The sequence below is a fragment of the Polypterus senegalus genome, chromosome 12 (assembly GCF_016835505.1).
Source record: "Polypterus senegalus isolate Bchr_013 chromosome 12, ASM1683550v1, whole genome shotgun sequence".
In the NCBI taxonomy this organism is placed as follows: domain Eukaryota; kingdom Metazoa; phylum Chordata; class Cladistia; order Polypteriformes; family Polypteridae; genus Polypterus; species Polypterus senegalus.
The window spans coordinates 131,730,574-131,753,105 of NC_053165.1; the positions used below are offsets into that span (position 1 = coordinate 131,730,574).

The window sequence follows — 22,532 nt, forward strand, 5'->3', positions numbered from 1 at the left end:
AACATTTGTTTGTAGAGGGTCCAAAATGCAGACATTTTAATTTTAAATTTAAAGGTCAACGATGACACCGTTTTCGATAAAGTAGGGAAGTTCTGCTACTTAGAGAACATGATCAGTGTCTAAAGACATGCAGACACAGCAATGATAGCCAAGGTAAGGTGTGTATGGAAAAAAATCCTGGAGCTGTTTCAAGCTCTGACATCTATAGGACTCCCTCCAGCATTGAAAGGTAAGGTTTACGAACAGTGCGTTAGGAGAATCATGCTCTGTGGCCAATAAACAAAAAAGTTCATTCAAACCTGGAAGGAATATAGAAGAACGATAAGACAGATGTGTGGAGAGAGCAAAAAAATGGGGGTTAAAGAAAGACTTAGTGCGGAGACAATAGGTGCTGAGCAGAGGAGAAACAAACTTCAATGGTTGAGGCATGTAGATCAAAAGGCATAGGATGACTGTGTGAGGAGGTGCACCAAGGTGGAGGTGGAGGGGAGGATTTCCTGAGGTTGTGATGGATGACATGTAAAAAAGGGTTTCATCCCAAAGGATGGCCAGGGCTACAAAAGAGGAGTAAAAAGATTCAAGAAGCAACCAACCAACCTAGCTAAACCCAAAAATTGGTTGTCAAACTAAAGATGGCAATGATGTTCAATAACAACTTTAATACATAGTGGACTAACCAGACAGGACATACCTTGGCCAAAAAGTATGGCCCTCAAGTACAAAGCAACATCTGCCTGTACAGCAACAGCAGCCCAACTGGGTCTCATTCAGAAAAGTTTGAAGACGAGCAAAAATCAAGATTTTGACGATTACAGAATACTGCCTTTTCATTATGCCATGTTTGCATTTTAAAGTTAAGAGGTAGCACTAGGGTTAAAAGTGTGCACACTTTGTTTCAAGATGAATATGAAGCATTACTAATCAAGATATATAGAACCAGAACAGCAGGAATGACATCTGAATCTTCAGGGAACGATAAAAAAACCTGCAGTTGATCTTTTTAAAACTCACTGACTAACTTTGCCTCCCAGTGCATTCATATTCCGAAGATAGAAATGGCTCTGCTGATAAGGGAATTGGTTAATTTGCCAGCCTCGACATACAGCGACTATAAAAAGAAATCACACTGGACTTTTTCACATTTCAATGTATGACAATAAGGAATCATCCAATAATTAACTGGGATATTTTGCTACAATATAATAAAGTCAAGACGACAAACAAATCTTCACAAATTCTGATTGAAAAAAGTAAATATTAGTTTTAGTAAACCATCATGAGGTTGACTAAGGCACACCGAAACAAGCATTGGTGTACAAACTGCCGTTTGGTGGGTAGACAGTAAACTAAGTGGCATTCACCACTGTCTAATTAAGGTTCTTCACACAAATTTAGATTCAACCTATAAAAAAAAAACAAGGCATCCTCCAATATCAAGAAGGCCACCAAAATGTCAACGGTCTCTGGTGTGGGAGATGGAAAAAGTTGTGCCTACAACAGCGACTGTCGAGATTCTCGACTCACAAAGTAATTCATTGGATAAAAACAAATATTTGTGTCATTTGTTTGTCAGAAACACTTTTTGACTAAGAAGAAACAGATTTTTGACACAAAAAGCCAAAATTGACTTTTTATCCACAACAACACAGGTTTTCATGAGAATGACATTCTAACACAATGAACAGCATGGTGTTAGCTGTTAGGCCATAGGAGATGGTTTTCTGCCCATGTACATGGAACATTCTAAAAGTTACCTCATTTTTTTAACTCTATTTATTAAAAATTTCAAAAGCAAATTACATCACTTTTCTACATATTCACCTTCCTTTGCAATGCAATTTTTCCAGCATCGTACCAACTTTTTAATGCCATCAGCAAAATATGTTTTTGGTTGAGCGCGCAGCCACTGAAGCACCGCTGCTTTCACATTGTCGTGGCTGTAGCTGGATGTCCAGAGTACTTTGCATCTGCTACACTACATTTCAATCGACTCATTGACGACTCTATGAGAGAAAACTTTATCCCCATAGTGAGCACACATGCGGAGATGAATTTGTGCTCCCAGCACACCTTCTGCCTAAAAAAAGCGTATGAGAGAACGCTTGTTCATCTTTGGTGCAATTTATAAGTTTTGCAGCCATCTTCACCAGAGGATTACAACTCTTATACTAAACTGCAACGTCAGCCGGCATAACATAACTAGTCTCATGCTCTCAGACAAGATCGATTACTCCTCCCGCCTTCACCGTTTCCAACGAAATCATAAAAGTGCTCAAATTTTTTTGAATGAGCCTCATATCTGGAACACTTAAAGAATTAAGCTGGTGGCCAAAAATACACAAAGACTCACTGGAGTCATTGTGACTTGGCAGGTGCAACATCAATGAAGGTATTCAGGGGACACAAAATACGATGTTGGGTCACCTCAAGGTAATGTCAAATTGGGCGACTTTCCAGTGCTTTTCAGCGTTAGCTTCCAATTATTGTGAGCCGCGTAAAGTGACATGTCCAACAGCTCACTCCAAGTAGTCCAAGACTTGCCAAGACAAAATAAAAACAGGTTCAATGTTCTCTTTAGTTGTAATGGTGGGCTTTCAAGCATGAGAACTGACAAACAATGAATGCTCATCCGTAAGTGCAATTTGTACAATAAATGGACAAGGAATAAGGAATAAACAGAAGAGAAGCTCATTTTCTCTGATGTCTAGTGTTTTACATACCACAGCAGAATGAAATAAAGAAAAAAAGGGGCAGAGATTGTGGCTGAAGTCACTGTAGCAATTAACCCTCCATCAGGCAGCATGTTATTTATTGGCTGTCAGAAAAAGGGGCAAGCACAACGGTGATGGAAAGTTGGCACTCAGCCACTAAATTTGACATAGCCAGCAATTTTCAGTCATTTAAACTGACAACGTCTGGTGACAAGATCAGCAACTGGTGTCAGCAAGTCTGACACACCCTATGACTTGAAGTTGCATATTGTGACAACTTGGATTCAGTTGTTACTATGAAAGTCTACTAAATGGCAAGTTTTATTCCCTAAAATGGCCAAGAAGTAGCCTGAAAAACAAAGTCTTAAATAACCATATAAGATCATCACAAGATGACCCAAAAGGACTTGTTTCACTTGTCAGGCCCTGGAAGACCTCTAAAAGCGTGTGCCTAAATAGCACTCTCTCAGCCCCCAAATAAGATGTTGCCAAAAAAATTAACAAAACATTCAGGCCAATAAAAACATGAGGAGACATATGCTATAAAAGAATATTACTAAAGGCTATGTTACATTTCATAACTTTTCAGATGATCTTCAGTCACAGCCTTCATTACATAATCTTAGCAATTTGGAGGCAGTAAGCGGCATGCTCCAGGGAATTTAGTCACATAATGTGACATGCCCAGAGTTTTATTCCAACTACTCCACGACTCACCCCAACAAAATGAAACAGGCCAGATTTTATCTCTAGTCGTTGAGCCAAGCACTGCGCACATAAGAGATGACAACCAATGAATGCTCATCTGGACTTATAATTCATTGAAAATAGTGATGAGGAATAAGGAGTGTGGATGTTTAGGACCTCACAAACAGAAGAGACGCTCATCTGCCTGATGTCTCATGTTTGACATACCTTGGTAGAAAGGGCTGATACTGGGGCCAAACTTGCCATACATGTTAACCCTTCATTCAGTACCGGCTCCATCTGGTAGCACGTTATTGGTTGTCATGAAAAAGGGCAAGCAAGACTGTGCTAGAAGGTCAGTGAGCAGTCACTAAATTAGGCATTCCCAGCGACTGTCATTTGTTTAAACAGACATGGTCTGGCAACAAAATCAGCAACTACAGTGAGAAAATCTGATGCACCCCATGACTAAAAGTCACATAATCATAATGTGACATCAGCTTTACAATGAATCATGGATGTCATACCTTTCAGCTTTGTTCTGTTCACAAGCTTTAAAACTGCAGTAAAAAATTTGTGGACCCTTTCACTCACAAATAAATAAAATGATTCTTCCTAAGTTTTATGTACAATGTGCATTCTTGTAGTCTTAAGTGCTGCTTAGACTTTGAGCAAATTCCAACTATTCGGCCTCAAGCTTTCAAAGTTGAGAGTTTTTAAGGCTAATACCAAAAATGGCCAAACCACTGCTCATAATGTCACAAAATATGGCATCCGCATTTGTAACTTTAAAAGAAAGTTCAAATTTGTAGTCACAGCAGCCAAGCTCTATTTATGAAGAAATTTTGATTACATAGTATGCCTTTAAATATGCTGAATTTAATCTAATTTATTTAATTATCAGCAGGTCTTTTTGTTTTGAGTTTTGAATTCAGCACCTTTATTTTCGGAGTTGACGATGCAAGCCTCAAGAGAATGGTTTAGCTGCAGACCCCTTTTTGGTTGCTTTAACCTCAGGACCCTGTGAAGCCATTCAGGGGTATGCAGCTGAAGGAGGAAAATCGAAAGTCTTGGAACAGGAATATCATGAAAATGTATCATTCAGTGTTTCCCCGTGGTCTAAAACATTTACTTAGTGTCTAAAGATATGTGTGCATGCAAGGGCAGATATGGATGCTGACCATAAAGAAATAAATGTAGCTGCATTTTGTAAATAAAGCCTAACACCATAAATTAATGAGCATGTAACATCTATGATAGTAAACGATAGTTAATTTCTACATTTGTAAAATCATTACATTGCATGTGCATTTAATCAGGTGCTGTATTATCTAGAAATACTCTCATGTTAAATACTACTGTAAGAAATAATGAGATGGAAAGATTGAGACACACATCGAATAGCCTTTAAGCTCAACAATGGGCACTTTTATCTAATAAGGACAGCTTGTCTGCCTGGGTCTTGGGAAGTCTAACATCCTTGGTCATGTTTTCCTGCGGTTATAGGCCAAGGAAAATGGCTCATAAAATCGCCAAATGCAGCTATGCCTGCACTGTTTCCCATCATGTAGCATGGCTAAGATCTCTGATTGTCCTTTACACTGTTGCGCTCCTTCCCTGCAATTCACTAATGAACACCCTTCCCATCTGCATGAGGCTGATATTTTTTTCACTAAATTGGAAACCTCTTCCTGCATTCTTGAATGTTCCCAAGCTTGTATAATGTAGCACAAACCTTCCCGAAACGTGTTCTGTGCAGCACTCTATGCACCTCTGTTACTGATAATGGCACATCCAGCCCTGCCCTTCTTCATCACAATCAGTGGGCTGCCAAAGTACTATAGTGTTATTATAATTCTTCTTCCTCTTTTAGCTGCTCCTGTGGATCTTCTTGTTCCATATCTCCCTGTCCTCTATATATACAGTATACTGTAATATATATATATATATATATATATATATATATATATATATATATATATATATATATATATATATATATATATATATATATATATATATATATATATATATATATATATATATATATATCCATCCATCCATCCAGACCCAGACTTCCCTCTCCCCGCCACTTCTTCCAGCTCTTCCGGGAGAATCCCATGCTCCCAGGCCAGCCGGGAGACATAGTCCCTCCAGCGTGTCCTGGGTCTTCCCCGGGGCCTCCTCCCGGTTGGACGTGCCCGGAACACCTCACTCACCAGGGAGGTGTCCAGGAGGCATCCTGATCAGATGCCCGAGCCACCTCATCTGACTCCTCTCCTCTACTCTGAGCCCATCCCGGATGACTGAGCTTCTCACCCTATCTTTAAGGGAAAGCCCAGACACCCTGCGGAGGAAACTCATTTCAGCTGCTTGTATTCGCAATCTCGTTCTATCGGTCACTACCAATAGCTCATGACCATAGGTGAGGGTAGGAGCGTAGATCGAATGGTAAATTGAGAGCTTTGCCTTACGGCTCAGCTCCTTTTTCACCACGACAGACCGATGCAGAGCCCGCATCACCGCGGATGCCGCACCGATCCGCCTGTCGATCTCACGCTCCATTCTTCCCTCACTCGTGAACAAGACCCCGAGATACTTGAACTCCTCCACTTGGGGCAGGATCTCTCCCCCAACCCTGAGAGGGCACTCCACCCTTTTCCGGCTGAGGACCATGGTCTCGGATTTGGAGGTGCTGATTCTCATCCCAGCCGCTTCACACTCAGCTGCGAACCGATCCAGAGAGCTGAAGATCACGGCCTGATGAAGCAAACAGGACATCATCATCTGCAAAAAGCAGTGACCCAATCCTGAGTCCACCAAACTGGACCCCTTCAACACCCTGGCTGCGCCTAGAAATTCTGTCCATAATTATATATATATATATATATATATACACAGTTACTGCTCAAAAAATTAAAGGAACACTTTTTAATCAGAGTATCGCATAAAGTCAATGAAACTTATGGGATATTAATCTGGTCAGTTAAGTAGCAGAGGGGGCTGTTAATCAGTTTCAGCTGCTTTGGTGTTAATGAGATTAACAATAAGTGCACTAGAGGGGCAACAATGAGATGACCCCCAAAACAGGAATGGTTTACATGTGGAGGCCACTGACCTTTTTTCCCTCCTCCTCTTTTCTGACTGTTTTTTCACTAGTTTTGCATTTGGCTACAGTCAGTGTCACTACTGGTAGCATGAGGCGATACCTGGACCCTACAGAGTTTGGTTGCACAGGTAGTCCAAATTCTCCAGGATGGCACATCAATATGTGCCATTGCCAGAAGGCTTGCTGTATCTCCCAGCACAGCTTCAAGGGAATGGAGGAGATTCCAGGAAACAGGCAGTTATTCTAGGAGAGATGGACAGGGCCATGGAAGGTCCTTAACCCATCAGCAGGACCAGTATCTGCTCCTTTGGGCAAGGAGGAACTGGATGAGCACTGCCAGGGCCCTACAAAATGACCTCCAGCAGGCCACTGGTGTGAATGTCTCTGACCAAACAATCAGAAACAGACTTCATGAGGGTGGCCTGAGGGCCCGACGTCCTCTAGTGGGCCCTGTGCTCACTGCCCTGCACCATAGAGCTCGATCAGCATTTGCCATAGAATACCAGAATTGGCAGGTCCTCCACTGGCGCCCTGTGCTCTTCACAGATGAAAGCAGGTTCACCCTGAGCACATGTGACAGACGTGAAAGGGTCTGGAGAATCCTTGGAGAACGTTACGCTGTCTGTAACATCATTCAGCATGACCGGTTTGGTAGTGGGTCAGTGATGGTCTAGGGAGGCATACCCGTGGAGGGACGCATAGATCTCTACAGGCTAGATCTGTCTTGTCATGAAGCACAGTTTAAACTTTTGACTAAAGGGTATTATTTCATTTCAATAGAGGGCTCTAATAATGTTAAAAAAACATATTTAGAAGGTCGTAAACAGGTTTTCAATGCTCTAACTGCAAAAATATTAGATCTATACTAATAAAAGGCAAAGCCCTCACTCACTCACTCACTCACTCACTCATCACTAATTCTCCAACTTCCCGTGTGGGTGGAAGGCTGAAATTTGGCAGGTTCATTCCTTACAGCTTCCTTACAAAAGTTGGGCAAGTTTTATATCGAAATTCTACGCGTAATGGTCATAACTGGAAGCAGTTTTTCTCCATTTACTGTAATGGAGATGAGCTTCAACGCGGGGGAGTTTCGTGTGACATCATCACGCCTCCCACGTAATCACGCAGTACATAGAAAACCAGGAAGACCTCAAAAAAGCGCTCAAGAAAACATGCATTATATAATTGAGAAGGCAGCGAAACAATAAGAAGCGAAGCGAGTGACATATACAACCATATTCATGAGTTCTGCTACTTCGGAAACAAAGCACGATGTAAACCTACACTTTAAATTAAGTTCATAGACAGGCTGCCACTGGCGTTTGTAATTTAGTGCCTGCCCATATAAGGCCGTCCATCAGCGGCAATCCAATAGCAAACTGCCACGGGTAAATATTCACGGGTGAAAGACTGTGCTTATGGAGAGGAAGATGAGATGGTCAGGCCAAACAAAGATGCCAGGCGTCCAGCTCTAAAATGACATATGAGCAAAGACAACTGAATGATTTGATTTGTTATTGCACGTTAAAGCGGGAGTCAACCGTTTTAACAAACAGATTATTGCACTGATACGAAATAGCTGTGTGTGTATATATGTAGATATGTATGTATATGTATATATATGTTTATATATGTGTGTGTGTATGTGTGTATATATGTAGATATATATGTATGTATATATGTGTATATGTATATATATATATATAGATAGATATATATATATATATATATATATGACAACAACACTCATCACTCACAACAGTGACAAAACAATTACATTGACAATCAGGTTACGTTATTTTCAAAATGTTTCCTTTTCTTTTCATTGCTTCTTTAACACACTACTTCTCCGCTGTGAAGCGCGGGTATTTTGCTAGTTTATAAATAAAGAATCCTACTTCGTGGAAATTCATTTATATGTCTGGTGCGGATTAACCGCGATAAACAAGGGTTTACTGTATAACTGTGCGGAGAATATTTATAAACAGTGTGGGAGAGTTTCTAAGGGCTTAAAATATATAAAAATAACCCATACAAACATATGGTTTCTACTTTGCGGATTTTCACCTATCGTGGGGGGTTCTGGAACGCAACCCCCGCGATCGAGGAGGGATTACTGTATATTTATTTACCTATCTACCAATTTATGTATGTATTTATTTAAAGAGTTTATATACAAAAACAAATTGTTCTTCCTGGGGACAAGTAAAGTTCTATCTATTCCTGGGATCTCAACCAATTAAATAAACATTTGTGGGGCAATAAGAATCCAAGCGCCTCACAGCTGCTACAAGACCTTCTGTAGACAGGTGTGTGCCTTTCCTAACTGTGTAAAATCAATTGAACTGACCGTGGTGATCAACAGAATGGGGTGCACTTGAGACAAATTTTGAGTGCCATAGTGAAGGGTCTGAATTTTTGTGTCAAAGTAAAATTGCAGGTTTTTTTTTTTTGTGTTTTTTTTTTATATATCTGAAAAATATTCCTAAAATCCAGTTTATGCTTCATCATTCTGGGGTACTGGGTGTTGTTTCAGGAGAGATACAATAAATGAAAACTATTTTAACATAAGCCTGCAACATAAATGTGAAAACAGTGAGGTGGGTCTGAATCCTTTCTGAAGGCACTATATTTCAGTAAAAAAAACCCTAGACTGTACTCATGTTGTAAATATATTGAATAAGGTGGCCACATCAGATTTTCTATATTATGTTGATCAATCAGGTTTAAAATTGCATATTGGAATAAAATAAGCTTCAATGTCTCGTATCTGCTGCTCTACTAAAGTCAGACACGCCAATTCTGGCACCCGGTACTAGTCGCCACTGTACTGCAGAATCATGTTTTTCAAATTGGTTCTTTTCCTTTCACTATTTAAACTCTCTGTCATTCACAATCAAAAAATCCTCCACATTTGCTAACAGGTTCCTTTAATGAAATCATCCAATCACAACAAACTGAAACTTTAAATCGGCTATTCCAGTTCTACTTCACTCACATTAATTGAAGCTAACAGGAAGACAAAACCCCAGAGGCTTACAAGGCAGCAAACGAAAGAGAGGAAGAATAAAAATAAAAACATTGGGGTTAAAAGAATATTTCTCAGTACAATAAGTTTACCATTTTACTGCTTTTTGTTCAATATTTGTAAAAAAAAAAAGAGGAGCTCTGAGAAAATGAACAGCTTAATCTGTTTTAAGGCAGGCTCGCACTATCCATTGCTGGCATCATTTGTCTCCCAAACTGAGATGTCAGCTGAGTAAAGCAGCAGCTGCGCAGCTGTTTCCCCACCACAGTGGAGGGCACTAGGTCGGAACATCTGGAGGACATTAAAATAATGTAGACAAAGTTAAACTATCCCCTTGTCTCCCTGACATACAGATTCTCCCCATTCCCCCCGCCCAATTTCTCCGGAAAAGGATGTCTTTGTTTTATTCACTTCACAAACTGGCCAGTTAAGGCGTATTCATTAAAGAAAGAACAGGCTGCTGCAATATATTTAAGTAGTTTCCACTTTCTAAACCAGCAGGTTGTTTTTGACCCATTCCAGGAAAGAGCAATCCCAGGCCTGTCATCCATCTTTTTAAGTAAACCACTTAATGCTTTTTCTCACTGACAAAATCCCATACTTGGTTAAAAAAGGAAGGGTGGCCCGGCAGTGAACCAGTTAGACTGTTAAGCATGTGATCACACTTCAGTCAGGCTAAGAAAGTCACTTAGCCTTCAGGTGCTGTAATGACAGGACTGAGTAAGATTTGTATATGTGTCATCACATTTACACTGTAAAAATGTGTAAGCTCTTTGTGCCTATACTCTGTGATATGATGGCAAAATATAAAACAAAAAGTGCTTGATAATTCCCACATGGCATGATAAACAATGCAGGATTTCTTCTACTTTCTGTATTCTCACAAAACTGCTCTGTGTTTCTTATTAAAATTCCTGTTAGTGGATGGAGCTGGTTGCTGCCTGGGATTGGTACAATCATGGTAGTCATCCAAAATACGATCTTTTCATTTAAAAAATGGAACAATCTCCATCCACACTAGTGTTTTCACATTGTTTATGAAAGTATCCACGACCAAAAACGCATGATGCAGACATTGGCCTACAATGGACATGCACACATGAGTGGAAATATTCTTGAAGGGACAGTAACGCCACCAAACACAAAACCGCAGCAACCGGTAAATTGTTTTCCTATTGCACATGTATGCAGCATTCAATCTGTACAAAATATTATTTTGATGCAACAGAACAAGTGCCATGGAAGGCAATTCTTGTATGTCTGCTAAGTTGGAATTTGTTTTCCTTCTGTGAAGAGAGACCAATCAGAAAACGAGGCTTTGGAATGAGCAAAATCCAAGCACAAACCAATCGTAGTGCAATTAGAGTCTGCAATTTTGTCCATCCAAGCATACAACAGTGGAGAGTGTTTGTTTTCAAACACATTTGTTTTGGGGATTGAAAATGTTGGAACAGTGTGTATATAAGATTAGATTAGATTAGATTCAACTTTATTGTCATTACACATGTATAAATACAGGGCAACGAGATTCAGTTTAGCATCTAATCAGAAGTGCAAAGAGCAGAAGTGCAATAAATATAATATGTGCATATTATGTACAGTTAAATGCGATATGTACAGCTAAGAGCACAGTGAAGATGGGAATAGATATATAGATATATATAGATAGATATACAGATGTTCTAAATGCGGTTCAACGGGGGACTGAGTTCAGAAGTGTGACCGCTGTGGGGAAGAAGCTGTTCCTAAACCTGCTGGTTTTAGTCGGAAGGCTCCTGTAGCGCCTTCTGGAGGGGAGGAGCTGGAAGAGTTTGTTGTCTGGATGAGAGGAGTCCTTAAGAATGCAACGAGCTCAGCATAAACATCTCTTCTTGTGAACGTCCTCAGTGACCGGAAGTGGAGTCCCTATGATGCGTTGTGCGGTTTTCACAAATGCCTGCGCTTTTAAATAAAAACATACTAATGTGGATGGGGTATAAGAGAGGGGGCACCGATAAATAATTAAATAGTACTAGCAACAAATAAATAAAGCAAAGAAGGTCTTTTTATAACAAAAACCAAAACACATTTTATACACTGCCCCCCATTTCAGGACACCATAATGTTTGGGACACTCGGCATTCCAGATGTTTGTGATTCCTCAGGTGTGTTTCATTAGCACAGCTGATACTTCAGCTTGTTTGTATGCTTTGGAGTCTGTAGTTGCCATTGTTCAACATGAGGACAAGAGCTATAATAAGTCAAAGAAGCCATAATGAGGCTCAAAAACAAAAATAAAACCATTCAAATCATCAGTAAAATTTTAAGATTCACTAAATAAAATGTAAATAAAATAATACTAATAAATAAAATGTCTGAAATATCATTAAGAAGAAAGAACACCCTCAATAATCACAAAGGGACTAGTAAGCCAAGGAAGACCTCCAGTGCTGATGACAGAAGAATCCTCACTGTAGTAAAGAAAAAGCCTCAAATGCCTGTGTGACAGACCAGAAACAGTCTTCAGGGGGCAGATGTGTGTGTGTGTGTGTGTGTGTGTGTGTGTGTGTGTCAGAGACAACTATCTGCAGAAGACTTCAAGAACAGAAATACAGAGACCACAATTCAAGATGCGAACCACTAGTTGGCCACACAAACAGGATGGGCAGATTACAGTTTGTGAAAAAGGGCTTGAAAGAGTCTGCAGAATTCTGGGAAAAGGTCTTGTGGACAAACTAGACAAAGATGAACCTTATCAGATTGGTGGGAAGAAGAAAGTATGGAGACAAGAAGGAACTGCTCAAAATCCAAAGTAGACCATCTCATCTATTAAATAAGGTGAGGGTGAGGGTCTTTTATGGCTTGGGCATGTATAGCTGCCACAGGCACTGGCACACTTATCTTCATTGATAATGGAGCTGCTGACGACAGGGGCACAATGAGTGTATAGAAACATCTGATCTGCTCAAGTTCCAGTAAATGCCTCCAAACTCATTGGACGGGGCTTCATCCTACAACAAGATAATGATCCAAACATACTGCTAAGGCAACACAGGAATTTTTGAAACCTAAAAAAATGGAACAAAATCTTGACCATGTGGAAAAAGTGTTGTCACCAAAATATATGCAAATACCATTATATTAAAATGTACACTTCAATCATGTCTGAATTGGTTGATTTGCAATTTTAAAGAGTGTTAAATCAAGGAAAAATGTGTCTTTGTCCCAGACATTATGGAAAGCATTGTATCTGTCATAGCGTCTATGGTTTGCTCCTGTCTTGTGTCAGTCTTTGCCAAAAAATACCATGACAACCGTGTAATGGCTTATTTATTACGTCCACAATAGAAACACATAGCAAATCAAACGTAATACTCCTACTCTCTATATTTTGTGCCAAAAGCAGTAAGACTAGACAATATTTAAATTTTGTGGTAGAAAACAGTACACCATTGCTGGACTCAGGGCTAAAGGAAATGCTCTTTAGCTAGAAGACGCGCCTCCACATTCAGGAAACTGAAACCATGGAGCCTCAAAGGTGCTGTCCCGCCAACTGAAAAAACCTTGAGTTCTGTCCCAACTGTAAACACCAAACTATCTTTAAAAAATGCTAATGGTTGGAAAAACAAGATATGACTGTGTGCCAAAAGGACAACATTTGTTTTACATTTGAAATGTTATACACTGAAACACTCAAGGAGAAAAAGTTCTTGTTGCCTTTTTTATGCAATGAGGACTGAAATTAGGTAATGAGGGGTACAAATGTACATGCATTCATACAGTACAAAAAGAAAAGCTCATCAACAAATGATACAGGCCAGAACTATCTCAAGCTTATAAGCATTAATCCACATAATTAAAAAAAAATCATAGCTAAAAAGAAGCAACTAAGTTCAATTATACTCTGTCGGCAGTATAGCTGCTACAGCTTGCTCCCTGTTCAACGCTGAAATTAAAAGTCTGCTCTCTAGACACAAAGTAGACTAATGAAAAAGTTGACTCTTACTGATTATATCCTTTCTGCTTTGATTCTCCATGGATATGGACATGTCTGATGTAGAAGAAAACAGCAGGGAGGGATCTTGCATGTGCTAATTATCGTCCGCTTCAAGGGAAAGTGTGTAATTCTAAATAAATTAATTAATAAATAAATAAAACAAATCCTATAATACTAAAACCAATCCCCTGACAAAACACTGCAAAGCAGAACACAAAAACCAGGAATTTGTTATATACACAGAATAGCAGAAAATACTCGAAACACCTAACAATATATTAACATCAGGGACTATCCTTGGCTTTCAGAACAGCTTCAGTCCTTCTTGAAATGCTATCTTATAAGTGCTCAACTGTGGGTGGTGGGATGTTCCACCATTCTTCAAGAGGAAAAGCCCTCAAGTCTTAGTGGAATGACAGAGGTGGAAGTCTACTTCACACTCCGTACTTCAGAACTTCACATATGGGTTCAATGATCATCAGATTTGATTCTGCAAGATGGCCGATTAATTTGCTGTTATGCAACCACATATAACAATTGCCAGACCCAATGACCACCACAAGAGGTCTGCACAAACCATTATACCCCTTGCAAAAGACATTGTAGGCTGAAGACATGCATTGGGAGAAAGTAGTCTTATTGGACCATATTATTTTTTCTGCCTTTGCCAGGTTAGGGGATTGGCCTCAATTACGAGGTATAATCATTATGCTTCTGACAGCCCTGGTGTAATTTCCAGACTTGTGAAGATGCCAGGATACTCTTTTTTTCTGACACTGGTTCTCAGATGCGCCGATTCATTTGAGTAGTAATCTGTGAGACTACATTTTTGTGAAGACTCAGTCTATTTGTGTAAGAGGTCTCGCAGTTTCTCTTTGTCAATGCAGTTTATCCATCTTTGGCATACATTATCATTACTTTCAAGACTGCTCCTCTTTGATATATGAATTAATTTTGCAGTCTTTGAAATCAATGTACCTGCAATTTAAGAAACAACGATGTAACCTTTTAGTTACTTCATATTTCTTTGAAAAGTTGCATATCAAAATGTCAATCGTCATATCTCTTTTATGGCCAACATGACAGGTCAGGTCAGGTAGCATGCACTGGTACAGCGCATTGCCGCACCCATTACATGACAAAGCAACTCGGGATCCTAGCTGGCAACCCCCCAGGCAGACACGGCCCAGTTCCACCCTCTGGAAATGACCATCTATCTGCCGCAGCCAGGTATTACGAAGGGTGTCCCCTTGGTCTGGTCCAGCCGCTTGGGCCCTCAACAATGAGGATCCTGCAAGCCGGATCACCCTCAGGGAATCACACCACATGGCCGTCCTGCTGTTATTGACGCTCACTCACAACACAGGTAATGTGCCTCATTTGGGACTCTGTGAGCAATTGCTCTTTCAACACAAAGTCAAACCAGCGGTACCCAAGGATTTTCCAAAAAGACACAGTACTAAAACAGTCTAGTCTTTGTCTCAGGTCACTGGTTACTGTCCATGTCTCGCAACCATATAGCAAGACAGGAAGCACCAGGACTTTTAAGACTTGGACCTTCGTCCTTTTGCATAGATACTGGGATTGCCACACTCCCCTTTCCAGTGACCTCATGACCCTCTGCTAATTGACAATCAACCTAAAATGGCTCATCATTGCAGCTGCATTTGTAATTGTGATTTAGTTACTTCAAAGATGAACTTCTATTTTAAGTGATGCTTCTGTTATTTTATCCATCCCTATAATGCAAAAAGAAACTAAAAAAATCTCCAAATTGTACACTTTGCAAATTTGTAATTAACTACTATTATCCATTAAAATATTATCAAACCCAGTTAGCTGATATGCAGGGTTGTTGGTTACAGTCTGTACTCTCCATCATAAGGACCATTCACAGGAGGAAAATGTAAGTACTCTGAGATAATGCGATGCTCACATGCTTTTGGACAGAAGGGGAAACCCAAGTTCTTAACTAAAATTTAGTGTGAATGGCCTTTGAATTTGACATTCCAAGTTGGAAAATTCAGAGCAAACAATGTTACCCGAATCCTTAAATTTGTTGTATAATGGTGACATGTCACCTCAGCCTAGGGTGTAAGATTAAAAATATAACCTAGTCAGGCAGAAAAAGCATTTTTGTGGGTGAACTGCATTTGGAGTGACACAATACACATTTAATACGGATAGTTTATTCCTTATTTTCACAAAATAATAGTTACTTTTTACTTCCGCATCAAGTAACAAATATACAGCAGCCTCACATTTCTCCCTAAATTCCAACTGTAAACTCACATACATGCACTGAATTCAGAAACGTCGGAACCCTGAAAGCTCTGCCAGTGCATTGTAGCAGCATTACATAAAATTGTCTTCATTGCCCAGCAGCATAACACTACTAGCCAGATTTGGAGAGTGCACAAGTTGCTGGAAAGGAGATTAACCAAGCAGGGTGCTTGAAAAAGAGCCAAAAAGATGCCGAAGGGATTGCAATCATCTGTCTGTCTTTTGTTACTTCTATCAGCACACCATTGGATTACAACCACAACTACAGCTACACTGGATTATAATTTGTCTGGATAAATGTGCTTGTCCATATTGTCCGTTGAGAGTTTGTCTTGGTTGGATGCGTCTTTGTCTGGGGAGCACCCAATAATGCCAGATCACGCTACAACTGGAACCTGGTAAGACAAAAACTTAACACTTCATTCAGATGGCTGCTCACAGGATTTTTCATTCCAATACCCAACATCAACTGCTTCTGCTTTAGTGGACTGTTTTGGACTTTGTTGTTCGTATTAATGGTTTATTGAGTAGTGCCTGTTTCATTCAGTTTTGTGCATGTTGTGAGATTGAGACCTTGACAACCTCCCAAATGCACTGTGCAGTGACACTTGGTTAACCAAAGTAGGAACTGCTTATCCGCTGCAACTGCAAGTGTGCCCGGCCTCCCGCGTAATGCATCTGTTGCCTGCAGGTTGATGCGGGGAACACTTAAAAACTGACGCTGACCTGGCCATAGGCTCACACTCAAGGAAAGCTATCTGTTCTTTTAATCAGAAGAAGGGAACTACGTGCTGTGTTTGCATGGGCGGAATTGACAGCTCCCGTTTGGATAAATACTCTGATAATATTCCTGTCTTGACAAAAATAAAGCTTTTTTTTTTGGGAAACATTGACTCGCCTACTCCTCCCTGTTGCAAGTCCCTGTTGCAAAACTAAATTATTATCATTGTTTAAGGAACTGGGAAGGGTATTTGTGTATGTGTTTTTGTATAATATTGGTTTTTCCTTTTCATTATCTGGTTAATACATCCTTTATTATTTATCAATTCATTGTTGCACTTGTCAGATATCTCTCTGTGAGTGTGTGCAGGCCGGATCAAGGCTGCATGTGTTCCCTACAATAAAATTACCAAATCACCTTCTTCAGATGGTGTGAATCTTAGCATCCCTGTGACGGCCAGAACGCGAATGCAGCATAAGCTCTAACCAGCCACAAGAAGAACATGCAAACCCCACACAGATACTGACTTGGTTTAGAATTTGAACATAGTCTCTTCTCGTCATTACACACTACACCAACATGCTGCCTTTTACTAACAGTAGACAAGTCAATTTTTAACCAAAAATCTACATTACAGGTATGCACTGAATATAAGATTGAGATTTTGTCATACAAACCAAGGCAAGAGCTAAGATGTATGTGAGGGAACGAGGGCTTTGTCTTTCAGAATCAATGTTGGGGACACTTTCTTAAACCCTTCAAAAAATAATCAAAACAAGTTCTTCTATTTAAAAAAAAAATAAAATTGAGCTTAAAGAATAAAGGAGAATTAAATACATCTTCACTGCAGCTCTTGAGATATCAGTAATTGCTGAATGATAAAAAGCAAGAGTTCTGAATCCAAGCCAATGTAAGGCAAACATTCTGGAAGATTCAATGTAATGTAGCCATGGTCCATATTATATGAGAGTCACAGATAAAGGAGAAGCTGCACTTTGGCTTTAAATTGCCTTTATGTGCTTTCCCACTACAGGGAATTTTTCCAGAAACCAGGGACTTTTTAGAAACTCAAACTTTTGCTGCATTCCCACCACAGGAATGCTGGCCATTTGTAGTTCCTGATATTTATTTATTTTTTTAGCTCCTAATCCAGAGTATGTACTGTTCGTTCAGACAAGAGCCATCATGTGTGGACCTAGGTCTATGAATTGTGCTGATTGGTTGACCACAAGCACTGGCCCCATCTTACCTATCTGAACATAGTTAGGAGAGTTCATCAGTGAGGATGGAGCACCACAGTTAACACTGTATCACTCTTCAGAGCCGCCTATCTTGTGTGCCTTGCCATGAGCCGAATCAAAGCAATACTCTCCTACATTGAGTCACGTTTGTGTCAAAGAAATATTCGGGGGTTAAATGTGAACTCCCAATCGCCCCACACTTTGCACTGTGTCACTATTCAAAGCCACTTCCCTGGTGTACTGCCCTATGCACAGCACTGAAGCCATAATGCTTCAAAAACCAAGGTTGGGGGGTCTCCCATGATCTCTCGATCGTACCGCGTCACTTTTCATAGCCACTTCCTTGGTGTGCCATGCCATACACTGCACCAAAGAAATAAGAAAGGTGGGTTGTGAACTTCTGAAGCTTACTTCGCACTTGCATCACTCTTCTTTGAACGTCACATATTTTTGCATTAGGTTACGGTTCCTCTTGTGCAGTGCGAATGCAACACATGAAAGTAGCCTGGAACCATAAGTGGCCCGGGTGAACATCGTATAGAAACTCACTGGGTCCTGAAAACAATGTCCCTGCAGCAGGAAAATGCCTTTTGAGGAAGAGTGCATCTATCAAAGATTTCAAGTAGAATATACTGTACCTTGTTGCCAGAATAACATTAGAGAAAATTAGGTTAAACTGTCTAATCCAAATTCATAGTTTTTGGGTGGGTGGTTTTGGCTAGTAGTATTTGGAAGAATCCAACCCTAGTCAAGGAGAAGGTAGCCCACTGCAGAGTCCACTAGTGTATCCACCCATTAGAGCTCCACATGCTGACTGAGATTGGGTGCAGATCTGACCCCAGGATGCTAGATTTGTGAGGCAACGATGCTAACAACAATGTCATCATGCCATCCACACAAGAAACACTGACAGACAGGAATGTGTTTCCATTTTCATGATTAGTAATTGTATTGCAATACTAAATTATTTGTAAGAAAATTTCATTTTGGTGGCCATTAAATTAATGATATGATATGCAATTTATATGTCACTTCTCCTGTTTCTTAGGGAAGGACAAAGGCCTTTTATTAGAACACGCCTCTCTTACCTGTGGTATTTTCTACCTGAACTGGAGTTTTACCACTGGGTCTTAGAGATAAGGCCTAGTTGGAAATGGTTAGATCCTCCTGTTATTTGCTTTTTGTGGCCCATCTACCATTAAACTCAACATGATAACTCCCAGATATCTCTCAAAGCTTCCCTTCATTACTTTAAAATGTCAGGAGTGTGTTCATGATTTACTGTATATATTACTCCCCACAAACAACACAATGTGGGGCTGGCGGAAGACCCTCTACTGTCATTTATACAGTAATTCCTCAACATTTACGTGTTTAAATTTCCAGCTTCCAAGTATTTGCACAGTTTCATTTGTGACCTCTTTTCTACTTTTACATTGGCAACCTCGTATATTTGAGGGTTTCACAGCTATGCGCAGTAGAGGGACCTGTAACAATTTTTTTATTATTATTATTTTTTTTTCCTATGGGTAAGTGCCGAAGTACTGATTTCTGTGCAAGCCCTGATTGTGAAATGTGTCAAAATTTTAGGTATATTTGACATTTTTTCCAAGGAGGACTCAACTAGTTACAATACCTGTCTTGTTCACCGTACCATTGTAGAGTAAAGTGCTCCACATGCATCTGTTGCAAATTTTCACTGTTTTGCTTAAAAAACCAAGTTGTTGCAATTGTTCCCCAAAAGTGTAGTACGAGCCCTTCAGGCTCTAAACCCAACCATGCTAAGTCAGTGATGCAGTGTAGTGAGAAAATAAAGATGTCACATAAACTTCATGACGGAATATCGGCAGGTTGCTAACGAATCAACCAGCTAGCTGGAGATTTTGAGGCTGCTGATTCCATCATCGATCACAGCCTCGAGGTTAACCATCAGTTCTCCTCTGCTGTGCTCCCAGACGGTGAGACCCGTAAGATTCTCAAGCAGCTCATAAAACAGACATCAGTGACAGATTTTTTTCAAGCTAGTGCATCCTACATGATTTCCAACCATGAAGAACAGAGCGTTGGATGAGGTGTTGAGACCTTGCCAGCCTCTATGTCTCCCAGCAGCAGTGACCCAAGTTTTTTTTTTTTTTTTTGGGAAATGTTAGCCCAAACGTCAGATTTGTAAGGAATGACTGCTGAGAAAAAAATGTTTTTTGCATGTTAACAATTATATTATGTGAAGTGCATTTTAGGGGTTATTTCATGACTACTTGTGTTATGAAAAGTGCACATTATCAAAAATAGTGTTTTGTTATTTAGAAACAATTTCATGAAGTGTATTTTGAGGAATCTCTTGAGAAAGACTACAGTTTTTTGTGGTCTCTGGGACCTTCTCACAGGTTCAATGTATTAACATTTGCACCTCCTGCTAGGAACACAATCACTGTGAAAGAGGAGGATTGACTGCACCTACTGTATGCTCTGAGAATGCCTTCCCATGCTCACCTTCTGGTCACCAGCTCCCAGTTTTCTGCCTTGCATTCTGCTGGTTAATTTTCCCTACTTACCACAAATCGTTTGCCTCCTAGACTTATCTTTTTCTTCTCTTTCTTATTTTTAGCAATAGAATAGACAAACATGTTTTCATAGACTCACACTGGAAGTTTACAGACTGATTTTCAGTTAGTGTTTAGTAATTCAATCTTCATCATTTTATTTTTCTTGAGCGCTCTGTGGTTTGGATCAATAGGTGACCCAGCTCAAATATTATAACAGGGCTCTCTTTGGTACAACTGGCATAGGCCCAAGTGGGGTAATTCCATGTCAAATCATCACACTTTTGGGCATCATGGTCCCAGATTGTAACGATACTTGGCATGCTGTGAATTATTGCAACATCGACAAGCTTCTGTTCCAAAGCTGCCGCTTCCCTGAGGAAATCAGTCAGTGTCAGGCATCCCTCCAATGTAATAGGAACCACAGCATAGAGAGAAGTGTGTACATTACAACAGGTACACATGTCATAAATGTACCAAGGATGGTCCTTGGGTGTGTGGGAACTGTTAACATTTGAATTTGATGATTGTATATGGCGCAGAACTGACCTCTCTGTGCTATTCTTTCCTCTGCATGTCCTGGAGTACAAAATTAACACCACCATACAGCAACATGAAGACTGGCAAGATCGGGAAAAAAAACCCAAAAAAAAACGTGGTCACTGATTACAACAGCAAAAAGGTATGTAAATGAATATGAATAATATGAATAAGTTTGCATCAGTGCCACAATGTTTTCCGAAATGTACTATACAGCTCATAAAATTAATTATTACAAATATCACATATACCTATGGCTCTGTTTTTTAACAGTGCGGCTTTGACATCATGGACCATAAGGTGCATACTAATTCAGCGTGAGCAGGAACACTCAATAAAACTGAATAGAAAAAAATGCAAGTGACAGAGATACCAAGAAGGCATGATACACTGCCGTTTGTGTGTCAGCTTTTATCCCTCCAGATCAAAGATTTCCAGTTCCATTGTCTCAAAACACCATTCACATCTACAGTTATTCCCAGTTTCAAATAAAATCTAACAGCAACAGATCTTGGTAAGGGGCTTGTTGTATTGTGATTGTGACTGAGAGAATAAAAAAAAACAAAACAAAAAAAAACGCTAACTTTTACAAGTACTATAAATTTACACTGGCTGTTACAGACACAAATCAAATGTATGTTTTTATTGTAAAATATTAATAACAGCAGCTCACTACTCAAAGCAGTAACTTTGCGAGAAAGGTTTCGAACTCTGAACCTCTGGATTACATGTCAGCAGTTCTTACCGCTGTACCACGAAAACTGTCAGATTATCCTTGAACCTTATTTGATATTTAGACACCACCCTTCACACATTATACAGTTTATGGCTATATTTTGACATTTACTACTAAAACATAAAAAATGTTTGTGTTTTAACAATGTTTTTACATAGATTGTTGTAGACACAGAAAACACATGAAATGCAAGTGTTCCAAATAACGATCTATTATTTACCCTCTAAAACTCCAGCACTTCACTCCAAGATGAGCACTGAGATTCTTCTTTGCGAAGTGAACTGCAGTGGTGGTTGGGGGGAAGGGATAGTAGGCTGCTTGCTGCTTGTGTTGATCGACACATTTACAAGACAAAAGATGCTGACGGAGAGGTGCAAAGGGATTTAAGGTGGGCCAGGTTTATGAGTTTTTTCGTAGGCTTTGGTAATTCTAGTGTTAAGAGCTTCTGTTAAGTAAGATTTCACCTTGGTCATAAATAAAGTTTTATCTATCCACCTACCTAAGCTTTCCTCCTAAGTAATGTACATATGTTGGTATTATTCCTGTCATTGGAAAGCAATAAATACTACAAGTTATCAAGTCAAAATAGAAGAATGCAGCTTTTTTCCTCTAAACGTCTTCATGGGCAACTTTAAATTGGACAAAAAGAACACCGTTAAAATGACCAGAGAGTGCACATGCTGTGCCTACTAACTGAATTACTGCGTCTAATTAACCTACATCTTCCAAACAAGTGTCCGACTCTTTAAAATGATGTTTACATTTTCAGGCCCATCAAACACAGAATTAGCACAACAGTGTAAATCCTTTGATACTGCCACAGGTGATAACATCCAGCAAGATGAGGTTAAGTGCAGCTCATCAAAGGAGACAGACCTCTGTAATGAACGGCCAGTACATTTTTTTACAAAACCAAATCAACTGAACAAACCTAATGTTTGCATTAGTGGGTATGACTAA

At 39.8% G+C, this 22,532-nt stretch overlaps 1 protein-coding gene across 2 annotated transcripts in view; it reads right to left on the reverse strand.

Moving 5' to 3' along the window:
• Positions 1 to 22,532, reverse strand: part of tln2b (talin 2b) — a 679,676-nt gene that overhangs the window by 526,312 nt on the left and 130,832 nt on the right. The gene's annotated exons all lie outside the window — the stretch shown is intronic.